General features: G+C 39.5%; 1 long non-coding RNA gene across 3 annotated transcripts in view; it reads right to left on the bottom strand.

Moving 5' to 3' along the window:
- LOC123331393 overlaps window positions 1-20,135 on the bottom strand; it is a 184,392-nt gene that overhangs the window by 104,205 nt on the left and 60,052 nt on the right. For all 3 annotated transcript variants that reach the window (XR_006548004.2, XR_006548001.2, XR_006548002.2), the window contains exon 3: window positions 11,777-11,858. This is a non-coding gene — a long non-coding RNA (uncharacterized LOC123331393). The remainder of the gene's footprint in view (window positions 1-11,776; window positions 11,859-20,135) is intronic.

Here is a 20,135-nt window from a genome sequence, read left to right as displayed (position 1 = left end):
CTCAAGAGGCAGGTCAGGTGGTCTGGTATTCCCGTCTCTTTCAGAATTTTCCACAGTTTATTGTGATCCACACAGTCAAAGGCTTTGGCATAGTCAATAAAGCAGAAATAGATGTTTTTCTGGAACTCTCTTGCTTTTTCCATGATCCAGCGTAGGTGTTATCAAACTTTGCACAGTGAGCTAAGAAATTAGGGAGTGTTTAAATTTTTTGTTTTATTTCTTGTCACAAAGTATTCTTCCCATCATTCAAAGCAAATTACCAGGACTTCCCTGCCGGTACAGTAGATAAGAATCTACCTGCCAATGCAGAAGACACAGGTTCAATCCCCAGTCCAGGAAGATTCCATGTGCCGCAGAGCAACTAAGCCCGTGCGCCACAGCTCCTGAGGCCCCACGATGGAACTACTGAAGCTCGTGTGACTACAGCCTGTGCTCCACAACAAGAGACACCCATGCACTGCAACTAGACAGGAGCCCCCAGTCACCTCAACTAGAGAAATCCCATGCATAGCAACAAAGACCCAGCACAATCAAAAATAAAAAATTAATTAATTAATGTAAAAAATAAAATAAATCACCATCACTGTGCAAAACTTGGAAAAGACATAAAAGTATAAGGGGAAAATAACAATCACCCAGAATGGTCACTAATCAAAAACAACAACAAACCTTTTTACTTTGGAAAATTTCAATAACTGCATATACAAAAGCGAAAAAAAAATAGTATAGTGAAACTCCATGTCCCATCACTCAGTTTTTTTTTTTAATTTTATTTTATTTTTTAACTTTACAATATTGTATTTGTTTTGCCATATATCGAAATGAATCTGCCACAGGTATACATGTGTTCCCCATCCTGAACCCTCCTCCCTCCTCCCTCCCCACACCATCCCTCTGGGTCGTCCCAATGCACCAGCCCCAAGCATCCAGTATCGTGCATCGAACCTGGACTGGCGACTCGTTTCATATATGATATTATACATATTTCAATGCCATTCTCCCAAATCATCCCACCCTCTCCCTCTCCCACAGAGTCCAAAAGACTGTTCTATACATCAGTGTCTTTTTGCTGTCTCATATACAGGGTTATTGTTACCATCTTTCTAAATTCCATATATATGCGTTAGTATACTATATTGGTGTTTTTCTTTCTGGCTTACTTCACTCGTATAATAGGCTCCAGTTTCATCCATCTCATTAGAACTGACTCAAATGTATTTTTTTAATGGCTAAGTAATACTCCATTGTGTATATGTACCACAGCTTTCTTATCCATTCATCTGCTGATGGACATCTAGGTTGCTTCCATGTCCTGGCTATTATAAACAGTGCTGCGATGAACATTGGGGGTACACATGTCTCTTTCAATTCTGGTTTCCTTGGTGCATCACTCAGTTTTTATTCAATACTAACTCCTGGCAATCATATTAAGTTTATAGCCTCATTGAATTTTATTTCTTCCTACCTCCAATCTCTCAGAGTAAATTCTAGACATCATATAATTTCATCTTTAAATATATCAGAATGTATCTCTGAAATATATGATTCTCTATTTTTTTAAAAAAGGCTATAATACTCTCCAGAAATTGGACATAGAAGGAGCATACTTCAACATAATAAAGGCCATATATGACAAACCCACAGCTAATATCATACTCAACAGTGGTAAGCTAAAAGCATTTCCTCTAAGATCAGGAAAAAGATAAGGATGTCCACTCTCATCAATTTTACTAACACAGTTTTGAAAGTCTGAAGCATGGCAATCAGAGAAGAAAAAGAAATAAATGGAATCCAAATAGGGAAAGAAGAAGAAAAACTATAATTATTTGCAGATAATATGATACTATACATAGAAAATCTCAAGATGTTACCAGAACACTCTTGACATAAATTGCAGCAATGTCTTTTCAGCAAGCTCCGGGAGTTGGTGATAGGGAAGCCTGGTGTGCTGCAGTCCACAGAGTTGCAAAGAGTCAGACACAACTGAGTGACTGAACTGACTGACTAACTGACTTAAGCTTGTTGATGAATTTCATAAAGTTGAAGGACACAAAATTAATACACAGAATCTGTAAGGAGTAAGCGTTTTAATTTCATGGCTGCAGTCACCATCTATAGTGATTTTGGAGCCCCCAAAAATAAAGTCTGACACTGTTTCCACTGTTTCCCCATCTATTTGCCATGAAGCGATGGGACCAGATGCCATGATCTTAGTTTTCTGAATGTTGAGCTTTATAGTCACCATCAAAAAGTCAACAAACATCACTTCGCTGTGCATCTGCACCTATCACAAAATTGTTCATCAACTATACTCCAATATAAAATAAAAAGTTTAAAAAATAAAGTCTACAAACAATAAATGCTGGAGAGGGTGTGGAGAAAAGGGAACTCTTTTACTCTGTTGGTGGGAATGTAAATTGGTACAGCCACTATGGAGAATAGTACGGAGGTGTCTTAAAAAACTGAAAATAGAGCTACCATATGATTTAGCAATCCCACTACTGGGCATATATCTGATGAAAAACATGCTCTGAAAAGATACATGCACCCCAATGTTCATTGCAGCACTATTTACAATAGCCAAGACATGGAAGCAATCTAATGTCCGTTGACAGATGAATGGATAAAGAAGTTGTGGTACTTATATGCAATAGAATATTACTCAGCCACAAAGCAGAACATTTAAGACAGTGCTAATGAGGTGGATATACCTAGAGCCTATTGAGCAGAGTGAAGTAAGTCAGAAAAATAAATACCATATATTAATACATATAATATACATATATATATACATGGAATCTAAAAAGATGGTACTGATGGACCTATTTGCAGGGCAGCAATGGAGATGTGGACATAGAGAATTGACTTGTGGGCTCAGAGAAGGAAGGGAGAGGGTGGGACAAATGGAGAAAGTAGCACGGAAACATATACGTTACCATATGTAAAATAGACGGCCAGTGAGAATTTGCCGTGTGACACAGGGAGCTCAACCAGTGCTCTGCGACAGCCTGGAGGGGTAGGATGGGTGGGAGATGGGAGGGAGGTTCAAGAGGGAGGGGACTTATGTATACCTGTGGCTGATTCATGTTGATGTATGACAGAAACCAGCACAATATAATAAAGCAATTATCCTCTAATAAATTTTTTTAAAAAGAATGAAATAATGCCATTTGCAGCAACTGGGATGGACCTACAGATTACCATTCTAAGTGAAATTAGACAGAGAATATCATATGATATCACTTATATGTGGAATCTTAAAAAATGATACAAATGAGTTTACTCACAAACAACCTCACAGACTTAGAAAACAAATTCATGGTTACTAAAGGGAAGAGGTGGGATGAGGGATAAATCATGAGGTTGGGATTAACATATACACACTATTATATATAAAATAGAAATAAACAAGGACCTACTGTATAGCACAGGAAAGTCTACTTAATACTCTTTGTAATAACCTGTGTGGGAAAAGAAACTGAAAAAGAATAGATACATGTATATGCATAATTAAATCACTTTACTGTACACCTGGAACTAACATAGCATTGTAAATCAACTTCCAATATAAAGTAAAAAAGAATCAAATTATAATACCATTATTGCACCTTAAGAAACTAACAATAAATGTTTTATGTCATCATATTATGATTCAGTATCCAAACTTCCCCCAATCGTCCTTTAAATTTTACATCATTTGTTTGACTCAGGATCCAAACTGCATCATTGGATTGGTTAACTGGACAGATACTCCCACCATCTCTTCTTCCCTTTTGCAATTTTTTTTGTTTAGGAAATTGAATTATTTGTCCTGTAGAAGTTACACAGTTTGGGTTTTGCTGATTGTATTCCTAAGTTATTACTATACAGTCTCCTCAGGACTGTGTGTTTCTTGTAAATTAGTAGTTCTAGAGGTTTGGTCAGATTCACGTTTGATTTTGTGCCAAGAATACATTATGGGTGATGCAGTGGCCTTCCATCAAAAAACATGTAATGTCTCTTGATCTGTCCCTTTGAGAAGTGAGCAGCCTGTAATAATCATAGTCCAGATCCACATATTTTGTTAGAGGTTACAAAATGGTGATATTCTAAAACTACCAGGAGTTTTCATTTTTTAACTGAAAATGTTTCTATAAAGAGAAACCTTCATCATGATATACACTCTACATAGGAAAAAAAGATAACAGATTCTTCCCCCTTTACAGCCAACTTTCGAAATAAAGACTCTAATCATCAAAGGTGACAAGTAGGTTTTGTTGTTCTTGTTAGTATCATTGGCATATATATTATAAACTCACAGAAATGAACATACTTCCCATGTTTCAGTCCACTGCAGTTATTATTCTTATAATGCTTAAAGTATCTAAAGTTTTCTTTTTCCTCTTTTTAAGGTTTGGTGGAGCCCCCTGTGAAACCATTAGGACCTAATGTTTTTTCATAGGGAAGTTCTTTCATCATTTTTTCTATTCTGTGGTAATTGGTCTGTTAAGACTGTCTCCTCTGGGATTAAGTAAACTGCAATTTTTTTTAGAAAATTATCCATTTCATCTAGGTTTTCAAATAATTTTTCATAGTGTGAAAAAAAATCTCTTACATTTTTATTTTAGATTCCTCTGTTTTGATGATTTTCCCTACCCACCCACTGCTACTACTTCTTATATAGTGTATCTATGCTTTCTACCATTTATTTTCTTAATTAGTTTAGCTGGTAGTTTGTATATTTTATTGACTGCTTCCGCTCTGAGAATTTTTTTCTTTTTTTTCCCATTTTCTAATTCATTAATTTCTGTTCTTGTCTTCATTAATTCCATTTTTCTGGATTCTTTTTACTTACATTATTCTTTTCTAGTTTTCTGAGTGGGTGCTTGATTCATTTTTTTTTTTCATTATGTTGATACACGTATTTAACACTAAACTTTTACCTCTATTAACTGTTTTAGTTGAATACCATAGACTTGATTATTTGTTTCCATTATTGTTATTTTCAAGAAATTCTGTGATAGCATCGGGCACTTCTACCTCTGAACAACAGCTACTTATTAACATGATTTTTGTTTTAATTTTCAGATGGTGTGGTCTTTCTGGTTTTTTATTTGTTAATAATGGTATTTCCCTGGTGGCACAGCGGTAAAGAATCTGCCTGCAATGCAGGAGCCCTGGGTTTGATCCCTGGATCAGGAAGATCCCCTGGAGAAGGAAACGGCAACTCACTGCAATATTCTTGCCTGGGAAATCCCATGGACAGATGAGCCTGGCAGGCTACAGTCCACGCGGTCACAAAGAGTCGGACACAACTTAGCAACTAAATAACAACTCTGCATTGTGATCAGAAAGTACTCTTTCTGTTCTTTGTGGAGTTTATGGAGGTGTTCTTCGTATCTCAAGGTATGGTCACACAGAAGATGGTATTTTCTCTACTAATGAGGTTCAGATTTCTACATAGATTTATAAGACCTACCTTATTATATGTTTCAATCTCCTTTATCCTTACTGTTTACTTGATTTGTGTTGGGTAAGAGAGATGTAGTTAAATCACCTATTACTAGTGGGTTTCTGTGTTTCTCCTGCATCTCCAATTGTTAAGTGTATAAATATTAACAACGATATATCTTCACTGTGAATTATTGCCTTTAGCATCTTAGAGTCTCCTTCCTTATCTCCTGTAATGCTTTTTGGTTCAAATTTCATCTTCTTAGATATCAAGATTGCAACTCTAATTTTAGGTTTTACTTTGCATTTGTCTTAATATTTCTATCCATCCTTTTATTTTTAACCTTTTGGGATCTCTTGTTCTAAGTGTGTCTCTTGTGTAGAGCAGAATGTGGGATTTTGCTTTGTTAGTCAAATTGGACGACTTTTTTCTTTAAACAGGCAAATTAAGCTTCTTTACATTGATTGATATATTTGACCTCAACTCTGTTATTTTATCTTGTGACGAACTTTTAGTGTAATTTTTCATCCCTGTAGCTTTCCTTCTTGCCTTGTCATCCCTTTGCTGGGCAAAGTACCACATGATTTGCTTTTGTTTCCACCATCCCTCATGCTGTTTCTGATGCTATTTTGTAAGTTCACACTGATCATATATCCATCTTGCGGTCCTAAAGCTTGGAAACCTCCTCAGCCTGTTAAAACATTTAGAAAGCATTAGTTTGCTGCAATGTGTCCCATCACGAATGAAGGACTTGTTTAGAGAGACACCAGGCTTGCTTGACATAGGAATGAACCCGGAGTTTGGAAATTAAAAGACAAAGGGTGTTAGGAGAGGAGAGCAATGCTTCTGGGAGCGCTTCCCTTACTTAATGAATGACTAGGAGATTTGTGGCTCTGCAGCCGGTCTGGGTAAGCCTTTCAGCATGTGGACCCAGAAGTGTCATGGGCTTGCTCCAGTATATCCTCCCTGCCCTTTCTGTGAACTGTGACACTTCCTGTCACCAGTTTATTTTCACTTCTCTGCTGGCAGCTGTCCACTGTGGTCGGCATGCATTTGAAATCGTTTGCTACTTACTTGAGAATTCACGCTAGGGAGAAAGGGACAAAAATAACCATTCCTGGGGACACCACAATCGTCATGAATTTGAAAGAAATGTCAACACTGAAGAAAGCTCATTTCCACTTTTTTTTAACCACCCAGATGACTGTGGATTAAGGACCCAGAAAATGCCAAATAAATGGTAGGATAAGGGAAAAGAAAGTTCAAGTCAGTTGTGTGGGGATGCCTTAATGCGATTTGAATCCCTTTGCTGGCCTGCTCAGGCCCAGTCATTCCATGGTCCCTCATTCTCCCTCTTACAGCTGCTCTTGGGTTCAGCACCCATTCATCCACCATCAGCAGATACTTAGGATCACCTTGGGATTTTCTGGAGAGCTTTGGTTTGGTCTTGGATGTGTGGGTTTTGTCATTTGTTTTTGTTTTTTAATTGGAATATAGTTGCTTTACACTGCTATGTCAGTTTCTGCTGTACAGCAAAGTAAATCAGGCATATGTATACATCCTTTTCTTTTTTGGATTTCCTTCCCATTTAGGTCACCATAGAGCACCGAGTAGAGTTCCCTGAGCTATAAAGTAGATTCTCATTAGTTACCTATTTCACACATGGTAGTGTATATATGTCAATCCCAATCTCACGATTCATCCCATCCACCTTGTTTCCCCCTTGGTATCCTTCATTTGATCTCTACATCTGTGTCTCTATTTCTGCTTCGCAAATAAGATCATCTGTACCATTTTTCTAGATTCCACCTATATGTGTTAATATACAATATTCGTTTTTCTCTTTCTCACTTACTTCACTCTGGGTGACACTCTTTAGGGTTTTGTCATTTGTAAGCTACAAACATAGGAATCTGAAAGCTGTATGTTCAATGGTCAGAGGAAGAACTCAGGTTCAAATAGTCTTGGGTTCAAATCATAGCTCTGACCTTATCTATTTGATCTCTCCAACATCCGTGTCCCCATCTAAAGAACTGGGGATATAATATCTTGCAGAGTCTTTGTAAATCTTCAATGAATTAATATAAGTCAATGGTCTTCAAAGCGTGGTCCCAGATTACAAGGATCAACATCATCTGGCAACTTGTTAGAAATGCAAATTATCATGCCTCAGCCCAGGACCAATGAATCAGAAACTGAGGGTGGGCCCAGTGACCTGTGTTCCAAAGAGCCCTCCAGGTGATTCTCAAGCCCAAAGAAGTTTGAGACCCACTGGTGTAAAGAAAGCAATTTAGCACAGGGTTGCCAACATAATAAGTCCTAGATAATGGTAGCTCTGAGCATTGCTATTATTCAGAGTTCAGTTCAATTCTGCTTTTATAGCTGCATCAACAGGGGCCCAAGGAGGTGGTCATTTGCTTAAGATCACAGGGAATTAGTGGTGCAGCTGGGGATGAACCCAGATCTCTTACATCCCCAAAAGGTGTCTTTTCCTGTCTTTCCTTTCTCTCCCTCTTCAAAGAATTATGATGATAAACCAATGTATCTTCCTTATAGTTAGTTCAGAAAATAGAGATGACAGCCAAAACTAAGGCTGAAGCTTATCTACAATCCTAATCTTCCCCTCCCAGGAAAGAGCAGAGTTGACTTTTGTATGCCTTCTTCTATATTAATGTGCATAGATGTAGGTAAACAATGTAATATTTATATGATATATATTGTTATATACAATGTGTGTATATACATAGATATATACATATATTTATATACACTTGTGTATATATGTGTGTGTGTGTATAGTCACACAAAATTGGAATCACACTGATTTAAAAGACAAATAGTATACTACTGCTATGTTTATAATAAAAAGGTCCATCTCTCCCCATTCTCAATTCTTGCTCCCAGAGGCAACTCCTTTTTATCTTTTCAACTATTTTTCATATTTTACTGTGTTTTTGTAAACAGCATGCTTATAGTATGCTTTCTTGACTCTCTCAAGTTCAGAGATATTCTATTGGCTTTCTACTATGGAGGATGATTTAGCATCCCCCTCTTTCAAGATGACATTTGAGTCATCTGATGAACTAATAGGTGAGGCTTCCCTGGTGGCTCAGACAGTAAAGCCTCTGCCTACAATGCGGGAGACCCAGGTTCAATCCCTGGGTTGGGGAGATGTCCTGGAGAAGGAAATGGCAGCCCACTCCAGTATCCTTGCCTGAAAAATCCCATGGATGGAGGAGCCTGGTAGGCTCCATGGGGTCGCAAAGAGTCAGACACGACTGAGCGACTTCACTCACTCACTCACTCCAGCTCCCCAACACACACACACACACACACACACACACACACACACTTTCCTTTCCAGCATAATAATATCATTGCCATTTTCACTTTAAAAAATTAAAGCCACATTAATTGTATGTAAACTCTGTACACATTTAAAGCATGCACTAGGGCACACAGATGCAGGCGGAGTCTAAGGGATGATCAGATTGGAAACCTAGGCTGTGCGGAAGGGAGAGGCAGGGGCATTTTGCAGCCGCACTGTGTGGATGGACGGGATCTTGGGACAGCATTAGGGGGATCACAGACGTAGGAAGCACTTAGGGTGACTGTGACAAGGCCATGTGGGAAGGTAGGACATGAGTATGATTTGGGAGTATCTTGGAGTCTCTTCACAGATCAAAATGAAAAAATTCAAGCTATTGTAGCTCCTGTATTCTACCTAGCTGGGAAAACCACAGAATAACTGTTAAGTTTCCATTTCTTGTGAACCTGTTGATTCCTCCTTAAGCATCCTTCTAGATGTGTCATAAAGATGAGCCCCTTCCTGATTTAGTCCAAGTAAGGAGTTGCTGTCACCAAAACAAAACTCCAACAACCAAAAAACAATTATAAAATCTTCGTCCCTCTGCTCCCCCATTAGCACCCTCAGACACTACAGATACTATTAAAACAACTCCTGGCATTTGGTCACCTGTCCTTGTCCAGGCCACCTTGATCAAGGGTGAGCTCCCAACTTGCTGTAAGACCCTAATGCCCCCTACCTTCCAATCTACAAGGAAGTAGCTTGCTCCATCTTCCTGCCTCAGCTTCCATCAACCCCCAGGAACTAGGTCCTCCACTAACCTGCTCCTCCATCCCTGCCATGATCTAATTTTCAAGCCCAGTCCCTCCTGGTCTTAGTTTTCTCAATATTGCACAAGTTCCCATTGTAAGAAGGTAATTATTTTATTCATTCCTTCTTCATTTATCTATCGGTCCATATTATTTGTTATATAAGCACCCTAAAACTTAGTGCCTTAAAACAATAACCATTTATTATCGCTTATAGTGTCTGTAGGTCAGAAATTTGGGAGTAGCTCACTTGGCCAATTCTGGCTTGGGGTCTCTCATGAGGTTGCAGTCAGATAATGACTGGGGCTGCATCATCTGAAGGCTTGACTGGAGCTGAAGGATCCCATTTCAAGGTGGCTTACTCACACAGTTGACACATTGATAACAGTTGTTGGCCAGAGGTTCCTCTCTACATGGACCTCTCCACACAGATGCTTGAGTGTCCTTGCAACATGGTAGTTGGCTTCCCCCAGAGTGAGCAGTTGAAAGTGAGAAAATACCCAACCCAGGGTAGAAGGTATCCCTTTATGACAGTCTCAGAAGACATATAGCATCCACCTGCCCTGTTTGGTTTGTTAGAAGTACGTCACCAATGGCCCTCATTCAAGGAGAGGGGAATTAAACTCCACCTTTTGAAGAAAGGCATGTTAAAGAATTTGGAGACATACTTTAAATCACCACAAGAAACTAACATATCTGCTTTCAAGAAATAAGGGGGAAACTAGTATGGTTCTTTCTTCTTTTTATTCAATAGTTGAACACCTACCATCAGGAATGGCTAATAGGATTCAAATCATGTGCCACTTCCTACTGATTGCTGGTGGCTTCCAGAGTCACTGTGTTGCAAAAGATTCTGAGGGCATAACCAGGTTATCAGGAAAGAGTTTCATGATTGCTTAGTGATGTCTGCCTTTGGCACCAGGGTCAGGCGATCTGGCACATGAGTCAAGTGTTATTTCTGTAGCGGGTGTTTTATCCTGCCATTGGGACAAATGTGAATAAGACAGAGACCTAGCTCTCTAATTGCTTAGAGTCTGTTTACTGAAGTCTGTGATGGACATAGTGAGCTACTTACTGAATTTTATTCATCCCTTGTTCAAAGTGATAGAACTGTTGCCAGACACCTGGCTGGCCAGCAGATATAATTCCTAGCCTTCTTTGAAGTCATATGAAGTTATAGCCTATACAACTAAGTTTTCTCCAAAGTTAAGTAGAAATGATATATGTCACTACTGGTCTGATATCTTAACTCCAGGCCACAGCTAGGAAATGATGGGGAAGAAAATACAGAAGAAGCCAAGGTCTCTAAACAGCCATGTGGAGTGCAGCCACTGGCCAATCTGAAACCTGCTTCCTGGATTTTTACATGAAAGAGAGATAAATGTTTTTGTTCTTTATGCAACTAGTTTTAGGGACCTTTTTCTTTCAGCAACTAACATAAAAAAAAACACTACAAAATGTTCACATAGTACAAGATAAACACACACGATATCATCAACCCATGTAAGGATCACATGAGTCACACTGAATATTGGTGGCATACATTTAACAACAATAGTGCCAAATCATAAGCAGTAACAACTCCTAGAATTGTTCTCAGTGCTAAATGAGACAATAGCTATGGAGTGCGTTGCATAGTACATGGAACAATATAAATGCTCAATAAACGTCAGCTACTTTGTCCTTATAAATTCATGTCTAAAACTGGCATCATGTTTTGGCAAAAAGTCTATATGCCAAGAATTGGACTTTTTTTTTTCAACTACTTCAGCATGATTCTGGTCCATTATCTCATTTGTTTTCATGACCAGGCCTATTTCTTGCCCATTAATCCATTACTTGATATGCAACCAGGATGATGTCCGAGGCAAGAAAGCTAACACACAGCACAGATGTGGTGCAGGTCTCTGAGGAGTTAATTGTAGTCATGAAATTGAAACACTAAAGCCATGAAAGGAATTTAAAGCATTAGAAGTAAAATCAGTAATTCTAGGTCTGGGCCAAGACAATTTAAGAACTGGACGTATATTAACCTTCATGAGCAGAGCTGCTGCATAAGCATTTTTTCATGGAGCTACCTTTGGTAGAGAAACAGACACTGCACAAATACACGATGGCAGAGAATGCCCTTTCCTCCTTCTCCAAGATTCCCCACAAAGAATGCAATGCAATTATCAGCAATTATATGCTTAGCTCGGCCTCGGCATTAGGAAGAAAGACATCTTTTACCTTTGTTCCTTCTGTGTGTTCTTTGAGGCCGAAGACTCTGATGGTCACTGGACTCGTGTGAATGTTTGGTTGAAGGTCACAGCTGTGGGAAAGGAGACAAAATATATGATCAGTTCCTGCTCTCACTGAGCTTACAATCTTACAGGAAAGATGGATGCTCACACAAGGAGAAACAGAAGGTGAGAACTATAAACTCATAGCTGGTGAATGGTTAAACCAAGCAGCACAGGCTCCATGCTACTGGAGGCAGAGAAACGATGGCTCCTTGTGAACTGGGTTAGACCCATAAAATGTTAGAGCTGGAACGGAGGAGTGACCTGGTGTTGGTTTTCTCCTCACAGTTGGTAACTGCTTATTAGCCTGATTCCTACTCACATCGTGTAACGACACCCATTCCAGAGCTGGGAAGGGAAGAAAACCTGCTATGGGTTTTCTATCTGGACAATGTTTAGGGAAGGTTGTTTTTGGAATGGGGGAGGTGGAAGAAAGAAGAGGAATTTTTGTTTCCCTCCTGCTGGCACCAACTCTGAGAATGCTCCCAACCCAGGCCCCCTCCCCTCAGCCCTCATCTCCCCTTTGGTCTTGAGTTGATTCTATTCTTGTCTCTATTCAAGAGGAATCAAATGAACATACTTAAAGTGTCATATGACCTTCCAATATATTTGTTCTTACTTGTATATAAATGATCACAGGATCCTTTACCGGGATTTGAAGCTCTAAGAGCTCCTTTCCATTCCAAAGATGGCTTTGTCTTTTGAAAGTCTGAGAAATATCCCTCAACTGTATTTGAGATGTGAGAGAGTCAAGTTTGGGTAAAAAAAATTTTTAGCTTGAAAAAATTCTCAGACATTTTTTGCTAAGCCATAAATCAACAGTGGTTGAATTAAAACAGATCAAGCTTGGCTTGAGTTTAGACCTCCATGAGGTCTCTGGCTAAGCTTGAAGGAAAAAAAAATAAGTTAATACTTTTTTAAAAAACCAATTCCTATCCATGTCCAGTTGGAAGAGAGCAAATCCTGTTTAATGAGAGTCGGCTCTTCTAATCACTCTTGTGTTTGAATCTACATAGCATTTCTTCATGTTGACCCCAAACCTGGTTTTCTGTCCTTTTCCCTACACATGAACCAAGATAGGGAAGAAAATGGAACCTATTTGGAGAATCCAGAGCCCATCTTTCAGATAGTGTGGCTTACCCAGGGAATGTTGTTGTTCAGTCACCCAGTCGTGTCCAACTCTTTGCAACCCCATGGACTGTAGCATGCCAGGCCTCCCTATCCCTCACCATCTCCCAAAGTTTGCCCAAGTTCATGTCCACTGAGTTGGTGATGCCATCCTGCCATCTCATCCTCTGATGCCCTCTTCTCCTTCTGCCCTCAATCTTTCCCAGCATCACGGACTTTTCCAATGAGTCAGCTGTTCACATCAGATGACCAAAATACTTGAGCTTCAGCTTCAGCATCAGTCCTTCCAGCAAATATTTAGGGTTGATTTCCCTTAAGATTGACTTGTTTGATCTCCTTGCTGTCCAAGGGACTCTCAGGAGCACCACAGTTCAAAGGCATCAGTTCTTTGGTACTCTGCCTTCTTTATGGTCGAGCTCTCACACCTGTATGTGACTACTGGGAAGACCATAGCCTTGACTATATGGACCTTTGCTGGCAGAGTAATGTCTCTGCTTTTTAACACACTGTCTAGGTTTGTCATAGCTTTCCTGCCAAGAAGCAATCGTCTTCTGATTTCATGGCTGCAGTCACTGTCCGCAGTAATTTTATTAAGTGTACCTAACCCTTAATATTAACTTTGGTGAGAATAGAATATTGGTTCCTTGGTCTCTGGCTTTGAAACAGCAGCTTAAAAAGAGAATCGTGATGGTCCATCCCCAAGACAGAAAATCTGGGCTGGACACTAGAAGGATGCTAACCATCTCTCTTTCTCCTCCATGGGTCAAATCTAATGGAAATATCTTTGTTTTCAAAGCCAAAAACTAATCAGAAAGGCATTATGAGTCATTTTCAGAGGCAGAGTCTGTACAGAACCATGGCCTTGAGCCTTTGATCACAAATCTTTTGGGCATCTGAGTAGCAACATATAAGAAGTTTCCAGAGCCACTGGATTTTTGAGGCTACATGTAACTTCCCAGGCCACTATAAGCATTTGACTCTGTGGATCCACAAACTTGTAACTTGTATTATCTATATAAGCATTATGTGATTTATCTTCTTTCTATTTTTTTTTAATTTTACTACCCATGTTTAAACTGGGGGGACATATGCCAAAAGGAGCCCTATCCTAACTCTCATCTCAAGTTATAACTATCAACTGATCTGCCTTGATTTTTTTTTTGGTTAATGTAATGAGCAAAACAGTTATTTCATGGACAATTTAAGTCCTGGAAAGCTAAAACCCAGAGTGATACTTCACTGATGTTTATATAGAACAGACAAATATCCATTGGGCTTTAAAATGTCTAGTTAATTCACTTAAACATAACTGTAACAATATCACATAAAGAAAATAAAAAGTCCAAGTACCAAAAGATGTATTTGATCTCTGATCTAGACTATAAACTTGTTACTTTGGCTCTTTTAAGCAAAGTCTCAAAGGAGAAGGTCTTTACAATGCCTGCGAAACTACCGTAGCCTATAAGATGTTAACATTATTTTAGCCTAAAAGATCTTAACATTATTTAGTCTGTAAATTGGCTAAAAGTCCCAGTATCCTTAATATATATGCTGACTCCTTCTTGGTTCTCAAACTATCAAGTCTGTTACTACATCTTTCTTTCTAAAAGTCTCAACACCAGTCTTTCTGGGAAAATTCTGAAGCAACCCTCTCCCCTTTTTTTCCAAATCTACTTATTACAGTAGAAGCCTATGATGTAGCTTTCTTTCCATAGGTCCCAATTCTCTGTTCCCAGCTTTGTAAATGAATAATGCATTATCATTGGTTGGGGGGTGGGGGTGGACAATCAGACATGCCTACATTAAATCCATGAATTCACCAGTTCACAAATCAAATGTATTTCAAATTACATTATTTGAAACTGGATGTTCTTTTAAAAATTTTTTCATAGTGCCCATGCTATGAATGATAAAGACAGTCTAAATGACTCTTAGAAGTGTGCTGTTCTTACTATCAAGCTGAATGATAACATTTGTTGCCCTCTAATTTCCAATTATCTCTTTGTGTTACACCTGGAATTCTAAATTTTAACCAAGAAATCAAGTCACAAAAAATGGCATCCTTCCCAGGGCAATCCAAGATACTGAAAGCGAACTCCCACCCCTAAACCACACATCTAATGCTCCAGGGCCAAAAGGATTTTCTTTACCTGCTCCTCTTTCCAGACTAAAGACAAAAGAATTATTATACTATTACAAGTAAGAGATAAAATTGATTTCTAGCTTGGCCTTCTACATTACCTGTGGAAGCTTTAAGAAATTATGAAACTTCTCTGAACTTCTGTTTCCTCCTGTCTAAATGGCAATAACACTCCCTCCACCCTAGAATGAAGAAAATAATACTTACTCACTGGATTGTTATAAAAACTAAATGAGAGAATGTACAGAATGCCCTTAACACATCTAAATGTCAGGTGGCTCAAGTGCTAAAGAATCTGCCTGCCAATGCAGGAGATGCAGGTTTGATCCCTGGGTTGGGAAGAACCCCTGGAGGAGGAAATGGCTACCCACTCCACTATTCTTGCCTGGGAAATCCCATGGACAGAGGAACCTGGCAGGCTAGAGTCCATGAGGTTTCAAAATTGAACATGACTGAGCATGCACATACACGCAACACACCTAAGTGCCTGATGAACAGCAGTACTGATTTTCACTCCTTGGCCCCCTCCCATGTAGTCTTGGTGGTGGAAGAGCACTCCAATCCCATCTAAATCCCCTCAATCCCTCAGCAATGAGTCAGGTGCCCACCCAGGACCACCTGTACTATCTTTGCAATAAAGCCTTCCTCCCCCAAACTGCAAGTCAAACAGATTTCTTCAGGCTAAAATAAACAAGCAAAAAACACTGGTTGTATTTAGAAAAATGATTTGGAAACCCCCATTGCCAATCACTACCAATCACAAGCCAGTTCAGTTCAGTCACTCAGTTGTATCCAATTCTTTGTGATCCCATGGACTGCAGCACGCCAGGCATCCCTGTCCATCACCAACTTCCAGAGTTTGCTCAAACTCATGTCCATCAAGTTGGTGATGCCAGCCAACCATCTCTTCCTCTGCCGTCCCCTTCTCCTGCCTTCAATCTTTCCCAGAAAGCCAAACTGACAGTAAACACAGGACTCTCCCACAGATAGTGGAGAGCTGCTGCTCAGACCAGCTTGCAGCTCTTAAAATAAAAGAAAAATGGTGAGATTGGCACATCTGATGATGGCTAAAAGAAATAAACATTTAGGACATCTTAATTACCCTTGAAATACAGATTCCAGTGCTGGGTCTGTTTCGAAAAAAGCTTCAAGAGATTATGTAGGCCAATGGTTTCCAAACTGCAGAGTACAACCCACTAATACACTATAAAATCAACTAGTGGGCTACTATCAGCATTTTTAAAGAAATAGGATAGGATAGAAAAGAAAGTAATAGTATGCTTCCAACAAGGTAATGGCGCTTATTGTTTCATGAAACTAGGTTGGGATACAATAAGTATTTTTGATTGTGGGCTGCAGTCAAAAAACTTGAAATCTGCTGATGTAGACTCTAAAAAAGGACTTTTAAATTTTTATATTTATTTTTGTTTATTATTTCATTTTAGTTTTATTTTGAAAGTTCTTTACAAAACCAAAAGTACTGTCTCCTCATTAAAAAAATATATATAGGACTACCAACAACTTGAGTTCTACTTGAGGAAAAAAAACCTGTCAAATTTCTGTTAGATTCAGAGATGCCTGGAGTTCAGTTGTCCAGGACAGACTATCAAGTCAAACAAAACTGAGATTTACCAAAAAAATAAAGCTGATGTGGTTATATAAATACTGGTGCAAACAGAAGGATTATTTGTTGAAAAAATTGGAGGTGAAATGATCCCCATGAATGTGAAAGATGGGTAGGGGGGGGCAAATGTGGGCCCTTTTCCAATGGTGTCTGGTACATACATACCCAATAAATATTTTTCAATAAAGGAAAATATATTGTTACAGGGATAACCAGCCATGACTTTCAGAAAGTATTTGTGGGAGGGAAAAAAAAACCCACAACTCTTGGGAGGTTTGACCAATAAAATGACATTTAGCAAGAGTGATGGAAAACAATGCTCTGAATAATTCTGTATTCTGGGTACAAGAGAGAGTTAGTACCTGTGCCCTGCCCTACTCAGTCCACTATCTACTTTTTTCTGCTCTATTCTGTGTACCAGGAGGCTGGTCCCTAGGGATTGTATTATCTTCTTCCTCTGAACTCTCCCTTAGACCATGTGGCTTCTGGTTGGGTTTGGTCAATGGAAATTAGCAAGGGAGAGGAGAAAGAAGTCAGGGTATTTCTTCCCCGCTCCTATTCTGCATTAGAATTCTGGTTCTGGTAGAGATTCCACCCCTCTGAGTCTGTTGCTCCCACCAGCTCCCTCCAAGAAGTCTCTTACATTCCCTGATCTCCACTAACACTGGTCCCTCTTCTTCCGCCTTTAGGCCCAGAGGTGGTGATGAATGCCCACTGCTGCTAGTCTCCGGTGCCTCAACTTTCCTCATGGGCTCCCTCAACCCTGATTACCCTTCTATAGGTGGTCATCTCCCTAAGTCTCCTAATTTAAACCATGCTTCCTGCCTGGACCCTGAGAGATCCTGTATCTAAAGTACATAGAAATTAGTTTTTTTTTTTTTTTTTTTTTTTTTTGAAGAATGGCACAAAGCATGTAAGCCAACAACTTTTCAAAGCACTATTTTCTCCATCTTCATGTTAAGTTCTTGAGAAATCTTGGAGTCACTATAGATAGTGTTCACTCTTCTAGAGAACTGTGAGTATTTCAGTGATTAGGCTTCTGGTTGTTTGGTTTCTGGACAAAGAGAAATGTCCTGTTATGTGACGTGAGGGTTGGTCAGGTCCCCTTGGGCTGGTTGTCTAGGAAAGTGTTCAGTAGAAATATTTAGGCCTTTGGGGTAAGAGAAAAGAGTTTGGTGGTAACTAGGGAATGGGGAGAATGTGTCTGGCTTCCTTTCCCCAAGTTTCTGCAAGGAATGAAAGAAGAATCTTTAAGAACAGTAGTGGGCAGAGACATTCCTGGAGAGACACTTGATGTGGACTCACCAAAGCCCAACATGGCTGCAGAGGCACCTGCATTTCAGCCCCACTCTTCTTTTTTTCTCTTGCCTTGTTGGTACTGGCCACTCAACCATCTTATCCTTCTCTTCTCAGCAACTCTCCTCCAGCAGTATCTTTCTTTTCACTATTCTCAGGCTTGTAAACATGGACATTGTTTAGGGCAATGGCCACCCACTCCAGTATTCTTGCCTAGAGAATCCCATGGACAGAGGAGCCTGGCAAGCCACAGTCCATGAGGTCGCAAAGAGTCGGACACGACTTAGCAACTAACACTACTATAGCATGTTCAAGGTGATGGAAAGTCTGGTATGATCATAGGCTAGGTATAGACCAAACAACAGACTGAGGCTATGAAGGTTAGAAAGTCAGCATTCTGTCTAGATGCTTAATAAATATTCACGCAATGCATGATGGTGTCACAAGCCAACCAATAACTTGCCCAAGACATCTCTGGGCTGAGCAACAAACCTAAATGCCAGGTGGGCATAATAAAAAGCATATTCCCCTAAAGTTAAAGGACACTGGGATTCCAACACGATACACTCACAGCTTAACTTGAAACACCTCTCACCAAAAACCAGAGCCTCCACTGGGGAAGTTCCGTGGACCTACAGAGGCTCCTGTGTCCCCTCCTGCCCCTCTCTCCAGATGAAAGGGGGCCCATCTGGCACACGCTGTAAACCAGATGTGCTGCAGGAACCAGCATAAAGGTCTCCCTGTGTTCACAATTCCTGTCTAGGAAGTCAGAGAACTTTTGGGAAATGCAGAGAAATGGCCAAATTGGTTTGCCATGGAATGTATAAACCCAACTGACCCCACGATTGGATTTCATTCTCTGACCACAAGAGTGCCAGGCAAGGGAAATGACTGAAGTTTTCCCCATTTAGGGCCCATGAAGACAAACTGATTGACTTTAAACTTTCAGGTTTTAATTTGCCCTATACCCAGATGGCCCCTAGGGACAGACAGAGCGGCCCTGCCCCCCTGAAAATTGGTTTAATTTTTTTTTCTTTGGTTTCTTTGAAGATGGTATTATCTGATGGAATTTTTTAAGTAATACAAATTGTTTTCTAATTATAGAAAAAGTACGCATTTACTGAAGAATGTTCTGGAAATCTCAAAAATAGTAAAAAAAATTTTTTAACATCTCACAATTGACATGTTGCTGTATTTCTTAATTGGATTTTTGTATGAACATATGTCAGTATAGACATGTATTTTTAAAAATCAGGATCAATACTTTTCTAGCATAAATTACCCTATTTCATATGAATATCCCAGAACACAAGTTTTTTTCACACCTCTGTCTACAGTTCCCCAGGCTTGATTTCTAAATGAACTTAGTGAATCAAAAATACATTTTTTGTCTCTTTTTGACTTACTTCACTCTGTATAATAGGCTCTAGGTTCACCCACCTCATTAGGACTGACACAAATGCATTCTATTTTATAGCTCAGTAATATTCCATTGTGTATAGGTACCACAATTTCTGTATTCATCTGTCGATGGACATATATTAACTTATGCATATGAAATCTAAAAAGATGGTACTGATAAACCTATTTTCAGGGCAGCAATGAATATGCAGATGTGGAGAACAGACTTGTGGGCACAGTGAGGGGAAGGAGAGGGTGCAATGAATTGAGAGAACAGCATGGAAACATATACATTACTACATGCAAAATAGACAGCAAGTAGGAATTTACTTGTGATGCAGGGAGCTCAATCCAGTGCTCTGGGACAACCTAGAGGAGTGGGATGAGGAAGAAGATGGGGGGTGGGTTCAGGAGGGAGTGGCCAGATGTATACCTGTGGCTGATTTATGTTGATGTACAGCAGAAACCAACACAATGTTGTAAAGCAATTATCCTCCAAAACAAAAAAAATTAAATACATTTTTTAAGCTCTTGACACATATTGTCCAACTGCCCCTAGAAAGGCTGTACCAAATTTGGCTTTGTCTGTTGGTTTGATTTTATTTTTGAAGGAGCCCTGCTTTTCTCCCTCAGAGTTTTCTATGAGATTATAGGCCAGGGGAAGGGTACTGAGTCATACAATCCATCTGTGACTACGGATGGTTTCTCACATGCACT

The sequence above is a fragment of the Bubalus bubalis genome, chromosome 23 (assembly GCF_019923935.1).
Source record: "Bubalus bubalis isolate 160015118507 breed Murrah chromosome 23, NDDB_SH_1, whole genome shotgun sequence".
NCBI classification, from domain to species: domain Eukaryota; kingdom Metazoa; phylum Chordata; class Mammalia; order Artiodactyla; family Bovidae; genus Bubalus; species Bubalus bubalis.
Note: the sequence above shows the minus strand (reverse complement) of the source record. Positions and strands in the feature narration are given on the sequence as shown.